The following is a 19,673-nucleotide window of genomic DNA, read 5'->3' on the forward strand; positions in this document are numbered from 1 at the left end:
GTGCAGTGACTGATGTGACAAAGAGCCTGGATAACAGGACAGTGGGTCTAATGGGATGGCTCTTGGTATCCAATGCAAGCGGTCACTGACACTCTCTTAAGAAAAAGAGGAGGTTGACTAGGCAATGTGCCTTCTTCATAGTTCAGGATGTTGTATATGAGTTGCTAGTTGGTATGAGTCAGTGATTTCTTTTTAGATGCCATAAAGACAATTTGGTGTCTAAGATTAGCACTCAAAACAGGGGAAATTTAGTTTGTAGTTAAATGAATATACTACAATAATGCACATTTTTGTCTCTCCTGGAGTCTGATCAGGTCTTAATTCATAGTGAAGGTTTGGCTGCACCCCAATTTGCCGTGAGATCTGGAGAGGGTTCTCCTTGTCATTGGTCACGGCGGCCTTTGAGAGGTGGGGTGGGTTGCATGGGATGTGTCCCCAGGGGAAATCTCCAGTCAGTGGCTACCAATCAAACTAACACATAAGGTCACTCAAGGTCCAATCAATATTTCCCCTCTCCGACAGCGGTGACCAGGCTGAAGCCTGGCCGCAGTGCAGTTATGACACATTTAATCACTCCATCACCATTTGCAAGCCACTTATGAAGGTTCTCTTATCTGTCCTTCAGGTGATTTAATACATTAACAAGTCCAGTGTTATTAGGAAATTAACATGTGTTTTGATAGGCTAGAAAAGAACTGGTCATTTGGTAGAGGATCAGAATAATGCCTACCCTCAAATTAATTGTTTTAATTTTCCGGCACTAGATATTTGCTTTTAATTAACAAAGACTCGGATCAACCCCTTTATTTACGCAGTGAAAAGAAGCATCCAACAAAGAATGCAATCATTTTGCCTTGCACCAAAATACTTCTCACAACAGCATTAATCACTTGAAGCAGCACTTGTCTGCTCATATCAGGCATTATCACAGCGAACTGGCCCATCATGTGACTGGCTCTCTTTTGTGGCCTGCCTGTGCTGCCGCAGGCGTGCATGCATCAAGCTGGACTCATGTGCACTGGCATGCCCTGGGCTGCACGGCTGCTCCGTGTGCCTTCAGCGCTGTTCAACTCAATGGGCCAGTGAGGCTGTTAGACCTCCAGAGCTACTCAAGTGGTTTTGCCCTTACAGTACAAATGAAGCAGTCATTGGTATAGTGCCCTTTGCTGTATACCGTACTTTAGATTTTTTTGTGATTAGTTGTTAAATCCATTGTTTATTGAAAGACTTAATTGTTACTGAATTTCACATATGTGTACCCTATAAAGAAGGATGTATAAGTATTTATGTATTGATTTAACTCACTATGGTGAAATTCATTAATAACTTAAAATGAGTGCGCTAATGTTACATATTCAATGTGTAGAAAAAAAACTTTGCTGTGCCTGTCTGTTTCAGTAAGGAAACTGTGTTGTTCAGCCGGAATGATGGAAAATCACAGCTAGCACTTTCTTACACTCCAAGCAGTGGAAAATGCTTGCCAGTGGAAAGAACCACAGAGAATAAATAACTTGATAATGCTAATGGCAGGCTCAAACAACAAGTAAGAAGCCCATTAAAGTGCCTTGCAAGATGCTATCTACAATAGCCATGTAGTTGAGGACACAGGAGGGACCTAAGTGTAACTGACCAAAAGAGGTCTGCCTCTTTAAAAATAGAGAACAAGAAGTATCCCACTGCAGGGGTGACTCGGTTCAATTAGAGTGTATAATTAATTGACTGTTTATAATAATTACGTAAGTGGAAAAGAGTTGCCTCTGATGGAGGCTCAATACTTCCAGCAAATAGCTCCATGGCCCTTGGAGAGATAGGTTGCTACACATTAGTGTTTGGTTTGACATTCGCGGACAGTCTTGATTTGATACAGTTGCAGAGAAGCGTTTAATCTCAGATGAAGGCTTTTTGTGTGCATGCATTGTTTGCAGCCATCTGTACTCAATGCAGAAGTTCACTTTGTTTCAAGAATTCCTGACCAAGTGCTGAAGAAAAGCCTGGCTAGGTATTTGTGTGGTAGTCCTGAATCTAGGTGGATATTTAGTCATAAATAACTCAAATAACTCAAAAAATTACCATGTTTCTTTTATCATCCTCAGGGACAGCCCATGATGAGTTAAATGGGCATTTCATAATTCAGTTTCAGCAATAACTGCTCAACAAAAGGTAAGCCCTCTCTGAAAAGTCTATTTACAGTTATTTAGGAGGGTTGCAGCAAATGCCTTGGTCCAGCTGGATGATTCTACTCCATAAGAGGAGAAATATATGAGCCTTTATGCCTTTGGAGAGAAGTCCAGTTTTTATTTTTTACTCAGTCCTGCTGGTATTGGACCTATTACTTACCCGATCCACTATCAATATGCTTTCTGCTGAGAATAGGAATATTAAGCATACTTTTTTCCTCTGTCATTTGTTTATTGTTGTTTTCCCCAGTGCTTCCATTTCATTGAAATTCTTGACTGGACATTCATCCAGGGTATAAAGAAGGTTGCAGGGGTGTACAGCAGAGATGTACATTTTCACTTACAGAAATCTCACCTGCACACTTAGTTATGTGTTGTTAGTTGTGTGCAAACACACCATCAAATACACGGAGGAGACCATTCAACCATCCGGTGGAGATAGTGAGGACATAGATGAGCAGAGCACAGATTATAATGCGAAAATGTGGGCAACCCCTTATTGCTGGTGATGTTACAGACGATACGTTGATCTATGGCTAACTGTCATTATACCACAACTGTCACATTTTACAGATCTGTCACATGTTACATGTACCAGATTTCAGTATAGCGTTTGGAAAATCTTGTGGCTGTGGACAGTTCAGTAGCTGGCTGTTTACCAGCAATTGAGTGCAGATTATTCTTATCTCTCCTCTGATTTGCTGATTTTACATACATTGCTGCTTATTTTAGATTGTTATTTGGGCTTTTTAATGTTACAGATTAAATGGTATGGTATTAGGCAAAATTAGCCTTGTCTTCATTTGAATGGGAATGGTAGAATACAGTATGTGCTTCTTTCTTTAGAATCAGAATCTTTAATCTATTGATAAAATAGAGAAATAAATAAAATAACTTAAAGCATTGTGCTTTGAGAGAAGTGATGGTATTGCAGATGTATAGTTGTCATTTATCCAATAAGTATTTCATACCCATAAAGAAACATATTCCTTCAGATGGAAGTTATGTATTTGTTCCTCTACTGCAGCATAACTTGGGGAGCCTCCCTTGAAGTAATTTTAAAGTTATTTGCAACCATTAGCAGTGGGGCATTTTATGTATACATATCTCTGATGCAGTTATCCCACTGAAAAGTAATGGAGTGCACACACACACACACACAGCCACTAAAGAAATGTTTTGATTTTGTTGATGAAATATGCTTTAAATGTGTTACATTTCCCGGATGTGTATGCAGGTGTGCTCACATGTTTTACCAGCTGGGGATCCAGTAGGTCAAGAAGAACTGCTCACGCTATGGGACACCCTTCTCTACTGAATATTTGATTGAAGATGTTAGATTTAACTTCCTGTAGTATACTCACCACTGAATGAAATGGGGCCACACCATGAAAATGTTGCATTTTTTAAATACACACAGAAACTTAAAATAAGTTTCTTAAGTGCACCTAAATCACATTAGATTAGAGTTAGAAAGCCTTTTAAGTTTAATCAAGAGTGGAGTCAAGTAATTGGAGTAATTTTCAAAACGCTAAGGAAACTTTCAAAATACACTTAATAGTGATAATACAATTAATTTATTCCTTAATTTGTTGGGCGCAGAATTGTATTTTTGCACATTATCGTATTCATATTTAAAGACATCAATCCAGACATTAGAAATCGTATTCTCACATTTTTTTTGTGAGACTGCAGTTACAAAGGCCATTTAGGAACACAGCACATAACTGCTGTATCTTGTCTTTCATAGTGAACATTGCTGGGAGTTACATTCAGCTTTCTTTAGGCAAACTGAACTGCACATCTGCTAGTGCTACTTCTCATTTCTGACTTCTGACTGTCCAAGTGTCAGACAGGTAGCTTAGTTTTGGCCTTTGCTATAATGTGTTACAGGAGCCATAATGTGGTATACTTTTTGCATTTCGGGCGGTGTTTGGGCTAGCGTGCAGTAGTCTGAAAGTTGTGGGTTTAATTCCCGGCTTCCACCATTGTGCCCTTGAGCAAAGCACTAAACCCCAAGTTGCTCTGGGGACAATGTAATCCCTTGTAGTATATTTGACATATGTAAGTCACTTTGGCTAAATGAATACATGTAAATGTAAATACATGAACATGTTGGTGCCTTTCAATGTTAATATGAAACATCTAGAAAAAAAGATATTTGTCTTTTTTCAAGACATTTTCTGACTCAAACATTTGACAAAACACAAAAGGGAAGTTGCAAGAATTTCATTATAATTGAAGTCTAGTCTCTCTTCTCAAATTAACAGATTAACACAGCTTCGACTTGTACTGTTCAGTGAAAGTTCAGTTAACAATGACCTTTCTTGACGTTTTCATAGGCAGAATGTGTTCATGTGTCAGTGTGCTGCTATGTTCATTGAAAGAGTCTAAAGCAGAGGAGAAACCCTCCCAGCTGACAAGCTTGTCTCTAGTATGAAAATTCAACCAGCATGGCAAATGCTCTTATTGCACTTAAGGCAACCATGTAGCTGCAGAGAATTCTGATGTTTCCAATTGCTGAACATTCAGCTCATCAAATAAATAAATAACAGGAATATGCAGTGCATATTTTGTAATTGTATACAAGTATACATATATATATATATATAACTAGTATGCTTTATAGCAACAACAATCAACACAATATAGGTAAGGTAAAGCCATGCTAATTTTATAAACACAATGCCTGTTTGATTTGTATTTCCAAAGCATAAAATTAAATGAATCAATAAGTGTCAGAGGCCAGAGGCTCAAATATGCCAATCCATGGAATTAGACAAAAACCTCATGACTATCTGAAAAAGTTCTTGGATAGCCCATCACTTTTTAAGTTCACATGCCTGTGTAATAAGTGGCAGTGCAGAGCTGTTTTCTCTCTCTCTCTCTCTCTCTCTCTCTCTCTCTCTCTCTCTCTCTCTCTCTTTCTCTCCCTCTCTCTCTTTCTATCTCTCCCTCTCTCTCTCTCTCTCTCTCTCTCTCTCTCTCTCTCTCTCTCTCTCTCTTTCTCTGTGTGTTAGTCCTTGTGGAATGAAAAGCTCATGTGGAGGTGTTTGTTAACTAGGTCAGGGACAGTGGGTTTCAATGTTCTTGAAACAAAACGGCTCTCTATACAACATAGCAGAGTGCATGTCGTATTTGTGATATGATAAAAACAGCACATTCTCAAATTATACTAAAAATAATTATTTATAAAACATTGTCCTTGTTGCAATCATACAAAAACCTAAAATAAATAAGCAATATTATGTTTTATAGGTAGTGTATGATATCCTTATGAGTTCCTTTTACATCATATCAAGCATCTGCATTAATGACATTGTCAATCACAATAACTAGACCACTCTCTTTATGGAGCTACTGACCACTGGACTCTCTTATCCAACTGTTTGGTCCCTGACTCGGAATGAGATGGGGATGCCCATGAGATGACTGTGAACTCTGGGTATGTCTCCACACGAAGAAGTAGGCTCAGTAGGTGGCTCTCTCTCACATGCACTGAGGTGACTGCCTGACACTTGCCTACTGTTTAGTTGTGCTGCAGAGTGGCTACATTAGCCGAATAGCATGCAGGCGTCAGGATGAGAGATGCACTGCTGCAGTAGAGCCTGCATCCTAACGCAGCCATCTCTCAGCATATTGGCATGAGGCAGAGATCCCAGATAGCCAAGCTGTTCTTAATGCAGTCAGGTGTTCTCTTGTTGCACCTTCTTTTTAGGTCTCTTCTCTTCAGTTCCTTGGTGGTCATTTTTCACTTCTCTTTTCATATGATGAATTGAGGATGTGCTCATTTGGGGAATGTAAGACAGATGAATAAAACCTCCAGAATAAAACCAGAAGCCTCCCAGGCTGTCTGAAATGCTATTTGTCCTTGGTAATGCCCTTCAAGATAATAGCTACTTAGCTGAGATACTTTAAATGTGAATGTATTGCCAGTTACACTGGAATGTTCATGAATGTTGACTAAATGATGTTGATGGTGTTTATTATCATAAATTGGTGATAATTTAGACAGGATTCAGGTGTCACTGTAATTTATGATTTCACTATAAAATGTATTAACATTCATAGCTCATTTTGTAGTCCCTTCTCCTGTAGACTCCTGCCTAAGCAATTTTCATGGCACAGAGTTGAATGACCTTAGTTACTTTCCTAATCCTGATCCTTCCTAATATTTCTGGTAGCCGTTTCACATTCATTTAGAGTTGAAGTGCTATGCTTGTTGCTGATTACATGTAAAGCAGACCTCTTGGAAAAATGCTAATAGCAGTTAAATCTTTGCTCTTTACGACCATTACAGTTCATCATACCAATTCAGTTATGTTGTCAGACTGAGAATGTTCCATTTTTATCTAGAACAAGTTGACTCCAGTCTATAAGCGCAGTGAGAAGCAGACCCAGCAAAGATGTTTGTGAGCGGTGCCATGATCATCATTCACAGTGCCGGGTCTGGTTTGTTGCTTAGCAACTGGAACTTTTGAGGCCACAGCACCTTTCACCATTGGAATGTGTCAAATAGATATGCATAGACAGGATGAAAAGCCCACTAAGTGACATTATTGTGCGATTTGCCAGCATAGTCATGTTCAATGATGCTTTGGACACAAACTGTTCCCTGATTTAGGAGTTCAATTTGAATCTGAAGAGCACAACGAATTTAAATGAGAGTCTCACTTTGCACCTGCATTGAAGCACATTCTGCTGTAACGTGTCCTCAAGGAGACGCAGTTCTCAGTTCTCACACTCTCTCTGTGTCACCCAGACATGGTGTGCTGTGATGTACAGTCAGGGTCATGACTGCCCAGTTCCAGGGGGATGCCCCAGGGCCTGGCACAATTATCTTAATGCTAAAGTGCCCTGATTACTCAGTTGAATGCATAGATCATGGTGCAGGGGGTGGGGTGGCGACCATTTAGCCTGAGCCAATACTGGCTTGGTAATGACCCCCTGCAGTGAAGAGTCAGTAGTGGGCTAGATTCCCTGAAACACATGAAATTCTGCAAGTAGAGTATACACTCAGGCACGTATACATCTGAACTTCTGCCAGATGGACATTTGGGCCCATATTCACAAAGAATCGTAAGGCTGAAAGTAGCTCCTAACTGGCGGATTTAGGAAGAACTCCTAAAACGAATGGGCATGTAATTTTCAAAGCATTCACAAGCAATTCACAAAGCATTTTAGTGCTAAAAGTAGCACCTATGTCTGGGACAAGTTAGAACTAGTTGTGAGGACTCGTAATTCACTAAGATACTATTCACAAACAATCGTAAGCAGCTGTTTGTAGCATTCCACGTCGCATGCACATGCACTTAGGCCGACAGGAGATCTTAATCGTGAGGGAATAAGTGTGCATTGTAAGGGATACAATAACGCCACCAACAACAACCAAAATCATCACTGCAAGCAAGCTCTTGCATGAGAAATTACATCAACCATAGCAACGGAGCTCTTAGCTTATCTAAGGAATTATCACTTTTCCTTACTAGAAGTTGGTCTTAGCAGCTTTGTGAATAGATTTTTAGAGAAAACTGAGTTGTGGCTTGTGGTTTATTTTTCTTTGCCTCCATGGTAGGCTAGCCTACATCAAGTTACAGGTAGCTGAGTTGAGATCAATGACACTTGAATTGGTTTAGAACATAATTATGTAGGCAGAGTATGGTTGCTTGTCTGTATCATGTTTGATTGTTATAGTTCAGTCCCTCTAATCTTGTCCCAAAGTGCATTTAGCTGTTTAGTTTACTATTGCATTCACTATTGCATCACTATTACTATTGAACAAAAGTTTGGTGTGTGAATGAGCAAATTAGTTTGCTACTTCTGTGGGTTGATCATCTCATCATCACCATAATAATAATGATACTACTACTACTAATGCATTCTACAGTATTTATAATAATCATAATTTTTGTCATGATCATTTTTGTTATTATCATCATCATTGTTTCCACAAGTCCTGAAATCAATCTGAATGGAATATATTTGGGAGTTAGTTAACCCAGACTACTTTAATGTAGTCTTAATAAGGTGAATGATGCCATTGGAAAATAAACTGACATGTTTTCTTGCTGACATCCTGACCTAATGAAAACGGAGCTATACTTTGAATATGTTGAACACTGCAATGAATGACTGAGTGAATTTACTGAAGTTCTGTTCTTTGTGACAGCAGCCAACATGGTCATTTCATTGTTGTGCCTGTGTGACACAACTTAATCCCTTGGTTGGGAGAAAGCCCTTTCAGAACACAAAAACACTGCCGTGTAGGAGGCCTGTGGACTACATGTGTTGAGCTATAGAGCCGTCACATTGTAGTCATTCCTAGCCTGGTAGTGAATGCAGCTGGACACTGGAAATAGAGGTGTATATTACTGCAGAAGTCCCCATGCTAAATTTGTCTTTGCAGGCAGGGTGTGATTATGTTGCTGCAGTTGATATGCTGGATTTCCTCCTGCAAAGAATACAATAGCAGTTGTGAAGTTAGGCATGCTGTGCTCTGAACACTATGTTCTGTTTTTATGAATAGCACTTTTATTTCATTGGTGAAAATCCTTTTTTAAGTGTGTATATATATATATATATATATATATATATATATATATATATATATATATATGTATATATATGTATATGTAGGCAGATGTAGGACATCATCAACTCAATCACTTATTACTAGACCTCTACTTAAGCTACATCAATTAGACTGGTGGTACTCAAAAAGATAAGATAAGATTGCTACTATACCTAAAAGGAACTTAACCCTTTCATGCATGCATTATGAAACATTTTTGCAAAATGTTGTTTTATTTAGAAATTATTTAACCAAAAGAGAGTGCAATATTCTTGGAATTCGTAGTGATGTGATTAGTTAAGCTTTGCAGTCCATAGGAAAATATTATAGTCAAAGACAGATTCTGTCATAGAAACAAATAAAAATGCAAAAACAAAACATTTTTATTTCGCACACGATCATGTGAAATGTCTTTTTTTTTTATATTGGGCACCCTGTAAAAATATTCTCTCAAAAGTATGATGGCCCCATTCCACAATACTATTCTGCTCCATATTAAGGTCTTAAAATATAGCATATACTGCATGCTTACAATAGGAAAAATATAGTAGTTATCTGGAAATGTCATAAGGCCTCATAGCTATGTCCATGGTCTATCTATGCATCTAGCTTACATGAGGCCCTTGGCAACCACCCCCTAGGAAAAATAAAATGTAGCCTACAGTATGTGAAACTATAGAAAACATCTGTATGTGAGACCTTCTCAACAGCAAATACACTCGCCTGCACAGTGACACATGATTGACTTGACGTGCAAATGAGCAATGGAAAACCGATTGCCACAAATGAAAGCTAACAAATACTCAGATTTCCTTTTTTTCTTCTTTTTAGCTAGTGCTCGTGCCGCCATCGACAAGAGGCTGCCCTCGGCGGTTGGCAATATTGTCCATATGAGGATCCGCCACTGGGTCTATGTGATAATGGCCTTGTTGTTTTCCGTATAATTGATATACAGAAAAAATATTCCTGATATACAAACTCTTCTACTTAGCTTATCTAGTCTATTCCATTAGTTTAATACACCTTTACAACCACTATTCCTTACACGTACAGTAGTAATTGAATAAATATCCATTTAACCCAAAGCATAAATTGCACTTGTAGATATAAAATGAAGCTTGAGCAGTATTGGAATGTTATACATTAATTCTATGTGCTTTTCATATGAAATTGATTGTTTTGATGTTTTTATATGGGATTATTTACGCTTACTGTACAAAATTACGTCTCTGCTGATTGCTGAAGATCTGATGCATGTGTGTCACATTCACACTTTTACTGAGTAAAGTTAGGTGAAAGTTACTGATCCAGAATATGAGAATTGAAGTTCTCTTGTTAGAAAGAGATAGAGATATAGGTTGACAGCACATGAGTGAAATATTTCTGAAACTTTTAACATGGGTACATTTTGTCAACCTTCAAAGACAATGTAGTTATGGTTTTGTATTACTGAATTGTAAGACTTACTTCTTCTCATTACTAGCACTAAATGTCACAAAATAGAGCTTGACCTATATTAAAATGCAAATGACAATGCTGCTAATCATGGAAATATACAGTAGCCATTACTGTGACGGTGGGGATGAATTGGAGCTCTCTTGCTGGCTGCAGCACGGTGATATTTTTGTGTCACTTGAGGCTGTCATGCTTGCTGTCTATGTGTCGACAGCATGTCAGAAAGAAGTCCCTGTCATTCCTGAGCAGCGCTGACTGTCTCATTTGGTTGACAGTTCCCAGTTTGAGAGTAAGATATAGGAGGGAGTCATTGCTCAGCCCCAAAATTCTGTGTCTTTCTCACTCTACTCCTGCTTTAAACTGAAGTCAATTTGCTCTCTCTCTTTCTTGTCTCTCTGTTTCCTCGTCCTCATTCCTGCATCTTCATTTCACACTTCTCTAAAATCCTGTGGGTTCTCTGTGCACTCCATCACCCTTTGGCATGATGTTGTCTACGTAGTGTTTTTGCATGTCTTTTTCCCTCACTTTTTGCTTTCATTTCACCCGCCTTTAATTATCCTATCTCTGTATCATTTAATATTATAATTCTTGTATGTGGGTGGGTGTCTCATTCTCACTCTCCTTGCTGATCTGCAAGGTCAGTGCATGTGAAGATGGAGTCTGCAGTCAGCCCATCCTACTGCACTCCTCTGTCTGTCCATTCTCCTTAACCTGGTGACAACAGAGTGTGTCATTGTATGACCCTGAGTGTCGGCCTGTCCCTTTGCGTAGCATTGAGAACATTCTTGGCACTGAGTAGAAGACTTTCTCTGAGTGAGTAGTTCATGGAGAAAGTAACCTCACTATAAAGCAGAAGTGCCACATTTCTACTACCTCTTTAAAATATTATCACTATGTGTTCATCTGGCGCTTATCTGGTGCTGCATTGTGTATGTGTAGACATTCTGTAGGCTTATGTTTGAACATGAATTTGGTAATGTGACTATTTCAACCATCGGTTATATGGTTTCATTAATCCCCCCCACACACATACATCCCATTTTATTCAAGCTGCACTTTTCCTTCACCTGATTTGTATTTGTGTTGAATAAATGGGAACTTGTGGTACAATGTTATCAGTTAATTTGATAGGGGAAGCAAACAATGCCACCACAATGTATAAACCTTCAGTCTTATTTTTAACATAGAAATATATTTTAAGAAAGCAAAAATATTTATGGATTCAATTATGTGAGTGTGTGCACTGTGCGTCAATGTGCATGGAAATCAAATCAATTAATGGAACTTTTGCTTGTGCAATAGTTTTATTTGGAATTATTGGAATTATTTATTGGCCAACATTTCAGAGTGGCTCAGTCCTCGATTGATGACATTAAAACTCAAGTGACATTTTTTTGGTTGTTCCATGTTTTCCATTCAGAATATAAATCAACAACAACAACTGCTTTCAATGCAGGGTTCATAATTAAAGCCAATATGCAGAGCATTTTAAATTTATTGGAATTAATGTGGGGATCCAACAAGACCTGCTCTGGCTCTGTTTGTGTCGCATCTCCAACGTGTAACATATTTCTTCTCTGCATTCATGATCTGCATAGGTCTTTAATGGCAAATGAAGCCATGGAAGGATGTATGATATGAAAGGAACAGGACAAAGTGCTGAACTTTGTGGGACACAATGCCTGCAGTTCTCAGACAATTCCACCAATTCATTCTGCCTTCCATACAGATTTGCTGGAGAGACATTCAAGCCTGTTCAAAGCGATGTTGTGTTTTCATGGTATGAAGATGTGCTTGAATCAAAAATCTAGTACTTAAATGTAGTGGTACAATAGACATAAGGTTTCATTTTTGCCTTCTGACCAATTTTGAAATGCCCTCAATAGGTGGTAAGGCATTCAGTGTAGTTGTAATTTTGTGATGCCCTCAATAGGTGATAGGGCATTCAGTGTAGTTGTAATGCCCTCAATAGGTGATAGGGCATTCAGTGTAGTTGCTACAGAACTTTACAGAATCTCTCCCACAGTCTTTCAGCTTTTCCTCAAAACTTTAATCTGTATGCTGGCTGCTCTCTTGATCTACTTTAACTGTTATTCATTCTTTAGCTGTTGTTCTTTTTAATGCCGTTAATACTTTTGGCTTGTTTTGTTGTGTTTGTTCATTCCTTATTTTCATATTCCTTATTTTTGTCAAGGAATCTTGTTCGGCCATGCAATGTAGAAGATTATCATTATATAATAATAATAATAATAATAATAATAATAATAATAATAATAATTATTATTATTACAGTGCATGAAAATGCACTGTACTGTTCTTCCTAGGCAACAACAACTTCTTCTTATTACAGTGCATGAAAATGCACTGTACTGTTCTTCCTAGGCAACAACAACTTCTTATTACAGTGCATGAAAATGCACTGTACTGTTCTTCCTAGGCAACTTCTTCTACTTCTTCTTATTATTATTATTCCGCTTACCACTTTTTCCGTACGCAATTTCTCTTGAACAGTTTAACTTAGAAACTTCATTCAAACTTTGTAACGTAGGTCTTCAAACAGATCGGGTTGGTATGACTTTTCAACTTTGAAACTTTTATACTTTTTAAACTATTAAAGAAAAACATTTTAAAAATCCCCATAGACTTAACATTGCCGATTGTGACATCATAATACGGCCGTTAAGCAATTAGTATCCTATGGCAGGTGTTCAGGCCACCTGGATCAACTGCTAGTCTCAGGCTTTAGATAAAGTATATGGTAGGAGCAGGCTTCACTCAGTTTGAGAGTGCTTGGCCAAACTTAAATGTTAACTCAGAAAAAAAGGGACCGCACTTTGCATATATGTGTTTTATTGCACAGACGCGTTTCGGCTTAGCGCCTTCCTCAGTGTGCTCAAATGGATACATATACAACCTCACTTATTTATACCCACACCCACATACACTCCCACGTAATCAACCAATGGTGATGCAGTGTCATCCCATACAATAATTCAATTAAAATGGTCCATTGCTTCTTCTGTTAATAGAATCACATCATGCACAGGCCATTTACACCAATAGCACTTTTACAAAAGACATTTTTACAAAAGACATTTTTTACAAGAAACAAGTCAAAGATAAGTCTTCATTCATTCCATTAGGTGTGCATGTATTCAAGTTAAATATATACCACGCCTCCCTCTGTAGAAGGCGGTTCTCACGGTCCCCTCCTCTATTAGGCTGATTGACAGTCTCCAAGCCCATAAACCTGAGTGAGTTAACATCATGACCTGCAGAATTAAAATGTTTTGCAACCGACGATTTTTCGTCATTCTTTCTGATGTTCGACTTATGCTCACAGATTCTGGTTTTTAATTGACGTTTTGTTTTACCCACATACAATAGCCCACAAGGGCACGTCAACAGGTACACAACAAAAGAGGTGAAGCAGGTAATTCTGCCTTTTACTTTGAACGTCCTGTGGGTGCTTGGATGTGTAAACGATTTTTCAGTCAGCATAAAGTTGCACGTTACACAATTAAAACACTTGAAGTTGCCGTCTGGGATTTTAAACGAAAGACGTAGCGGGCTTGGAGCAGGGAGATACAGTATGACTGTACGAGGCGGTCTCTTAGATTAGATGCTCTTTTGTAGCAGAATCGCGGGGGATCTTGAAAAACATGACCAATTGTTGGATCACTACTTAACATATGCCAATGACGTTGTACAATGTGTTTCAATGTATTAGATATGTTTCCATAGGTCGACACAAAGGTGATTGGAGTGTTTGTGCTTGTGGTCGGTCTATGTGCTCTAGAAGTTATTACGTTAGTGCGTTGGGTGTTGCGCACACGCTCAAGACAACCCTGTAGTAATGTACTGTTATATCCCCTGTGTGAAAATCTTTGGCATATCTCTCCTGCTTGTCGTTCAAAAGCCTCATTGCTGTCACAAATGCGGCGTACTCTTAGTAATTGACTATAAGGTAGACTGCGTTTCAGTGCTGGCGGGTGGAAACTCCGGTAATCCAGTAACGCATTGCGATCTGTGTCTTTTCGGTAGATCTCAGTGTGTAATGAGGTGTCCTCCTTCCTGACCAGTACATCCAGAAAGGCTATGGCTTTGTGCTCAGAGTTTGAGGTAAACTGTATGGACGGCAGTCTAGTGTTGGCATAAATGTTAAAAGCTTCCAACTCCTCTTGTGTCCCTTTCCATATAAAAAATACGTCATCAATATACCTGTACCAGACTTTCAAATGTTGCTTGAATGGATTATCTGAGTAAATAAAATCCTGCTCAAATTTTCCCATAAACAGGTTTGCGTAATTGGGTGCCATTGGCGAACCCATTGCTGTGCCCTGTGTCTGCAAATAGAATTTATTCTGAAACATAAAATCATTTTTGGTCAGGACATCAGTGGCCAATGAGATTAAAAAGTCAGTATGTGGCACTTGGTGAGTCTCTAGATAGTATCTTAAGGATGCTAAACCATCTGTGTGTGGAATGTTCGTATACAGACTAGTCACATCCATGGTACATAACATATCCGATGCATTTACCTCTCCTATGCTAGCCAATTTGTTTAAGAAGTCAGTCGTATCCTTCAGAAAGGAGGGCAGGTTGTAGACTATTTCCTTAATGTGATAATCAATGTACTGTGAGAGAGGTTCTGTTACAGATTGATTACCCGACACAATCGGGCGGCCAGGTGGATTGTCCAGCCTCTTGTGGATTTTTGGAAGAGTGTAAATGACTGGTCTTACCGGGTTAATCTGTAACAAATATTTATACTCCTTATCATCAATAAATGACTCACAAAGTGCTTTTTTCAATTTAGACTTTATCTCGTTGTTAAATTTCATGGTTGGATCAGCAGATAGACGCATGTATGCATTTCCATCAAGGAGTTGTCTCTCAATCTCTGCAACATAAGACGACTTGTCCTGGATCACAATAGAGCCACCCTTGTCTGCAGGTTTAATAACGATATCATTGTCCGACATTAGTTGCTTTAATGCTTCTTTTTCAGACATGATTGTGTCGGGTAATCAATCTGTAACAGAACCTCTCTGAAACGCAGTCTACCTTATAGTCAATTACTAATCAGAATGAACAGATTACACCTGTATCAACTGCTTTCTGCTTAACTCTCAGGCTTTAAGCATACAAACTGGCCCTATTAACCTTAAAGGAGTACCGTCACACTGGTATGACGGGAATGTTGAGAAATGAACGTTCTAAAGAATATCTGGGTTCATTGAATTCAACATAGAATTTTAGAACCTTCAATTGTTGCGGAACTTAGAACGTTCAAAAACCTACACCTTTAAGGGTTAAGACTACACATCCTGTTCAACTGCTTCCTCTGCCAAAAACTGTTTAAAAATAAAAGTCCTCACTACAATATTTCACTGTTAAACAATTAAACCCTTTAAACTACTGAACTTTTTAACTGTTCAGCCATTGTAACTGTTACTTGTCATCAACTATGACTCCTACCCACTGTAGCTAGTTAGCATGGTTAACATAGTTAGCATGTTTTGCGTTAGTGATCATTAACTATCAGTTAGCATTAGTTATTGTTCCCACCAAATTTATGCGTCTAATTCAGCTTTAACCGTTTAACGTAGAAACTTTGTTCAAACTTTGTAACGTAGGTCTTGAAAAGGACACGGGGAATGTATTTTTCACTTTTGTAAACTTTATACTTTTTGAGATATTAATAAAAAACAAGCTTATTTTCCCCATAGACTTTGCATTAGCACTATGACATCACAATTGACTAATTAACTTGATTTGCACCTGTATCAACTTCCAGCGGCTCACTACTAGGACCCATCAAAGGGCCAGTTAAACTGATTGCACCTGTATCAACTGCTTTCTGCTTAACTAGGCCAGCTCTCTGTGTCTCTCCATTCTACAAGGATATAAGGCACATTCCATCCAACTTTCTATCCATTCATCCTCTTCAAACCATTCACTCATTCACCCATTAAACTATCCATCAACATCCATTAAACAATCTGCCTATCAACATCCATTCAACTTTCTGTTTATCAACATCCATTACACTATCTACATTCAACTTTTAAACTATATACTCTGTCTCAGGCTTTAAGCATACAATCTGGCTCTCTTAAAGGGACACCAGGCAACGTTTTCGTGTTAATTAATCATCTTCGTAAGTCGGTATATGGTTAAATGCCTCATTACGGGGCGAATGAAGGCTCTCTCGCCCGCCCCTACTGCCTGTAGGAAGAATATCCCACTTGCAAGTTCGGTGTATCCTACCCGCAGACCGAAGCAGGATCAGTTTACAGCACAGAGGCAGGCTAACGAAACGCTAGAGATTGTTGCAAACGTGTGTATAATGGCAGAGCCGGCGAAGAAGCAGCGAAAACCCTTGACTGAAGACGCAAAGAAAAGGAAAAGAGCTTCAGACCGAGTGAGGGGGAGTTTCGTAGAGAAAAAGCATCAGGCTTGCCTGGTGTCCCTTTAAGACTACTATTTCCTCTGCCCACAAGTGTTTCAAAGTAAATGTCCTCACTACAATAATTCACTATTACATAATTTAACTTTTTAAACTACTCAACTATTTAACTGTTCAGCCATTTCAACTGTCAGTTGTTATCAACTATGACTCCTGCCAACTGTTTCCAAATAAAAGTTTGTTTGGCATTTTATGTTAATATACAGTATGTTTATATTTTCATGCACTGGTAATTTTCTCGAAATTACATTTTCTAGTTTCTAATGTTGCTGTCTCAATGTCTGATTAAGCTATTTTAGAGGGAGCTGAATGTTGTGTGGACACAACATCATTAATTTTGTGTTTCCTCTCATTCGCCCTTTTCAGTCCTATGAGTCTGACTGGGAGACAAAAGGTTTAGTGACAGCGGCCTTTGAAATATTAGTTTTGGTGTCTTTGCATGATAGTCTGATCAAATAAATGTCAGTTCTGGTTGATTATGCATGCCTTTGAACTGTCTTTGAATACTGTGCTAGCCAGGATTATTATGTCTACATAAATTCCCCTAATGAGGCCAGCAGGGCCAAAGCTGCAGAGTGTCATGGAAGTTCAAGGTCAAACTTTGCCCTTGAGAATTAAAATTCCAGTATACAGTATGAATAATAAAATAGAAATTACCATTTGGTCTTTCTGAGCTGTTCCTCTGCTGGAGTCTGGAATATAAGATGTGTGAATGTTCATATAATATACAGAATTATTAACTAATTGTATTGTAAATTCTAAAAAGAACTAATTGTATTGTAAGTTCTAAAAAATATATGTAAAGAAGCATGTTCTTCAAGAAGCATGTTCTTGAAAACTTCTGAGGATGAACATTTCTTCATTGTTCTCTCCAGTCAGGTTACATTACTATTTTGGAGTATGGTGGTAAATTTGATAATTCCAACTAGCTAATCCATGCTTAAAGGTAATAAAAGATTAGCATGGATTTCTTAGCATGGATTTCTGTGTGTAAAAGTGAGTTTATAAATGCCGTTTCACTGACTGGTTTGCTGGAACCGTAGGGAGAAAATGCTGGTCACAGTGCGTTTTCACAACCCGATGTCCATTTGGCTCCTAGCTGCAGCATCTAAACCCCCACTGTAACTTTTGATAGAGGGGGCAGCCCCAAGGAGACGATTCAAATCCATTGAGTCTGACAAATGCTGATGACTACAGGGTCTTTGGGCCCGTCCCAATACCTCCCCTACCCCTAGATTTTTGCCCTAATCCTGATTTTTTGCGCGTGCACGTGTAGGGCTAGGGTGTCACATTACTTTAGGGAGCAAGGGGAAGTGCTATTTTCCCCATAAAATCAACCCTCAAAATATAGCCAGGACAGATGCAGGCTTAAAACGAAGTGGGAGATGAAATTACCCAGGATACCGTGCAAGCTCAGCGAGCCGGCCAAATTTTTCATATATTTTCGCAAATAAGCATATTAAAATTTCGAAATATTTTGAAATATGTTAGTTTGATGCGCATCTGATGGACTGTTAAGTTTTGAACACTAATGTTCGCTATTTGACGATATTTGACGATGTTCATGATATCTGCTGCGTGCTTTGAGAGAGTCTGCCCATCAAATAACGTTATATATCTGATTCTGATCTGAGTTTCGTCAATATTTAAGATGTGTGTTCTGGCATTCACATGAACACTAATATCTTTGTTGATTAACCAAACGTAGATAAACCAGCACAGCCCACACAACAATGACCGCTGGAACGGGCATGTTCCTGAATGAAAATAGTAGCAGTCTACTACCGGTAGATGCGTCGGCACTGCGCATGACGTAGGTGAGCATGTTCGCTACGCTAATTTGCATATAGTGGTGTCCCAATTCATAGGGAAATATCTTCACCTCCACTTCCCTTGTCGAGGGGGCTTTAATGTTGAGGGCAATCAAAACCAAGTGGAAGTTTTAACGGTGGGGGGGAAATGGGCCCTTTATCTCAGAGCAACTTCTCTTGAGAGAAAAAGTGAAAATACAAAAACATTTATACAACAGTTCGAGAGCTGACTAAATGCTAAAGCGAATCACAGGCACTTTGTCAGTTCCCATAAAAGTTCAGCAGTTTCATAGAAGAATTGCAATAATAATAGTCAGATCCTAATAAACTGTATGGTGCCTTCGGGGTGTAGATTTAGTTGAACTCTTGTGTTGAGTGCTATGAAGATCTTTGCTTACAGCTAAATTTTCACAGCAAAGGCTTTACTATCACAAATATCACAAAAGTGTTGATTGAACATATAATATAACACAATACATTATCCCTTACATAGTAAAATTACATTGCACCAATTGATTTGAACTGAATTGTATGTATCCCCAGCAAGTATTTTCTCGCAAATACAATGAATTGTCATCTGTCACAAGCTATAAACTAGCATTGCATTCTTAATATTGGTGGTCCTCCATGATATTATTACCTTTACCTGAGAACTGATTTCACAGAGGCATCTCATTGCATGTTGATAAATATTGGATAAGAGAAGGCAAGTTTATTGCTTTTTCTCCCTTCATTTGGAGTACTGACCTTTGCCTTATCACGTCAACTACAGAAGAATGGCCTTGTGTAACATCAGCAGTGCAGTGTCACAGCAGACTCCTGTAGACAGAGCCCTGGGCAGGTGGAAATGGATTCCCTCCCCAGGCAGAGGCCAGGAGTGAGTGTGGTCTGGATGTCTTTGCACTCAGGAAATGAAACCGTCAGTCATTTAGGAGCACCGCTCGCAGGGGTCATTACTGTACATGTCCTGGGATTGGAGGGTGGGGTGTGTGAAGCTTTCTCATACAGATTAAAAGGGGTCAAAGACCAAGTGACTCTTTGGTATGGGCTCTGATGATGCTCTGAGTAGCCCTATGGTTATATCTGATATATCTGATAGATCATGTGAACATCAATAAATATCCCATTTGCTGTTTTGGATTGTAGGGAAAAAAAAACACCTCCGGACATGTACATACATCGATGAC

At 38.8% G+C, this 19,673-nt stretch overlaps 1 protein-coding gene across 6 annotated transcripts in view; it reads left to right on the forward strand.

Moving 5' to 3' along the window:
* Positions 1 to 19,673, forward strand: part of atp2b2 (ATPase plasma membrane Ca2+ transporting 2) — a 107,468-nt gene that overhangs the window by 21,672 nt on the left and 66,123 nt on the right. For 5 of the 6 annotated variants that reach the window (XM_042088993.1, XM_042088989.1, XM_042088990.1 and 2 more), the window contains exon 2: positions 2,094 to 2,160. The exons of the other annotated variant lie outside the window; for it this stretch is intronic. The gene's annotated coding sequence lies outside the window, so the exon portion shown is untranslated. The remainder of the gene's footprint in view (positions 1 to 2,093; positions 2,161 to 19,673) is intronic. 6 annotated transcript variants of the gene reach the window in all.

This window comes from Alosa sapidissima, chromosome 4, assembly GCF_018492685.1.
Source record: "Alosa sapidissima isolate fAloSap1 chromosome 4, fAloSap1.pri, whole genome shotgun sequence".
NCBI lineage: Eukaryota > Metazoa > Chordata > Actinopteri > Clupeiformes > Clupeidae > Alosa > Alosa sapidissima.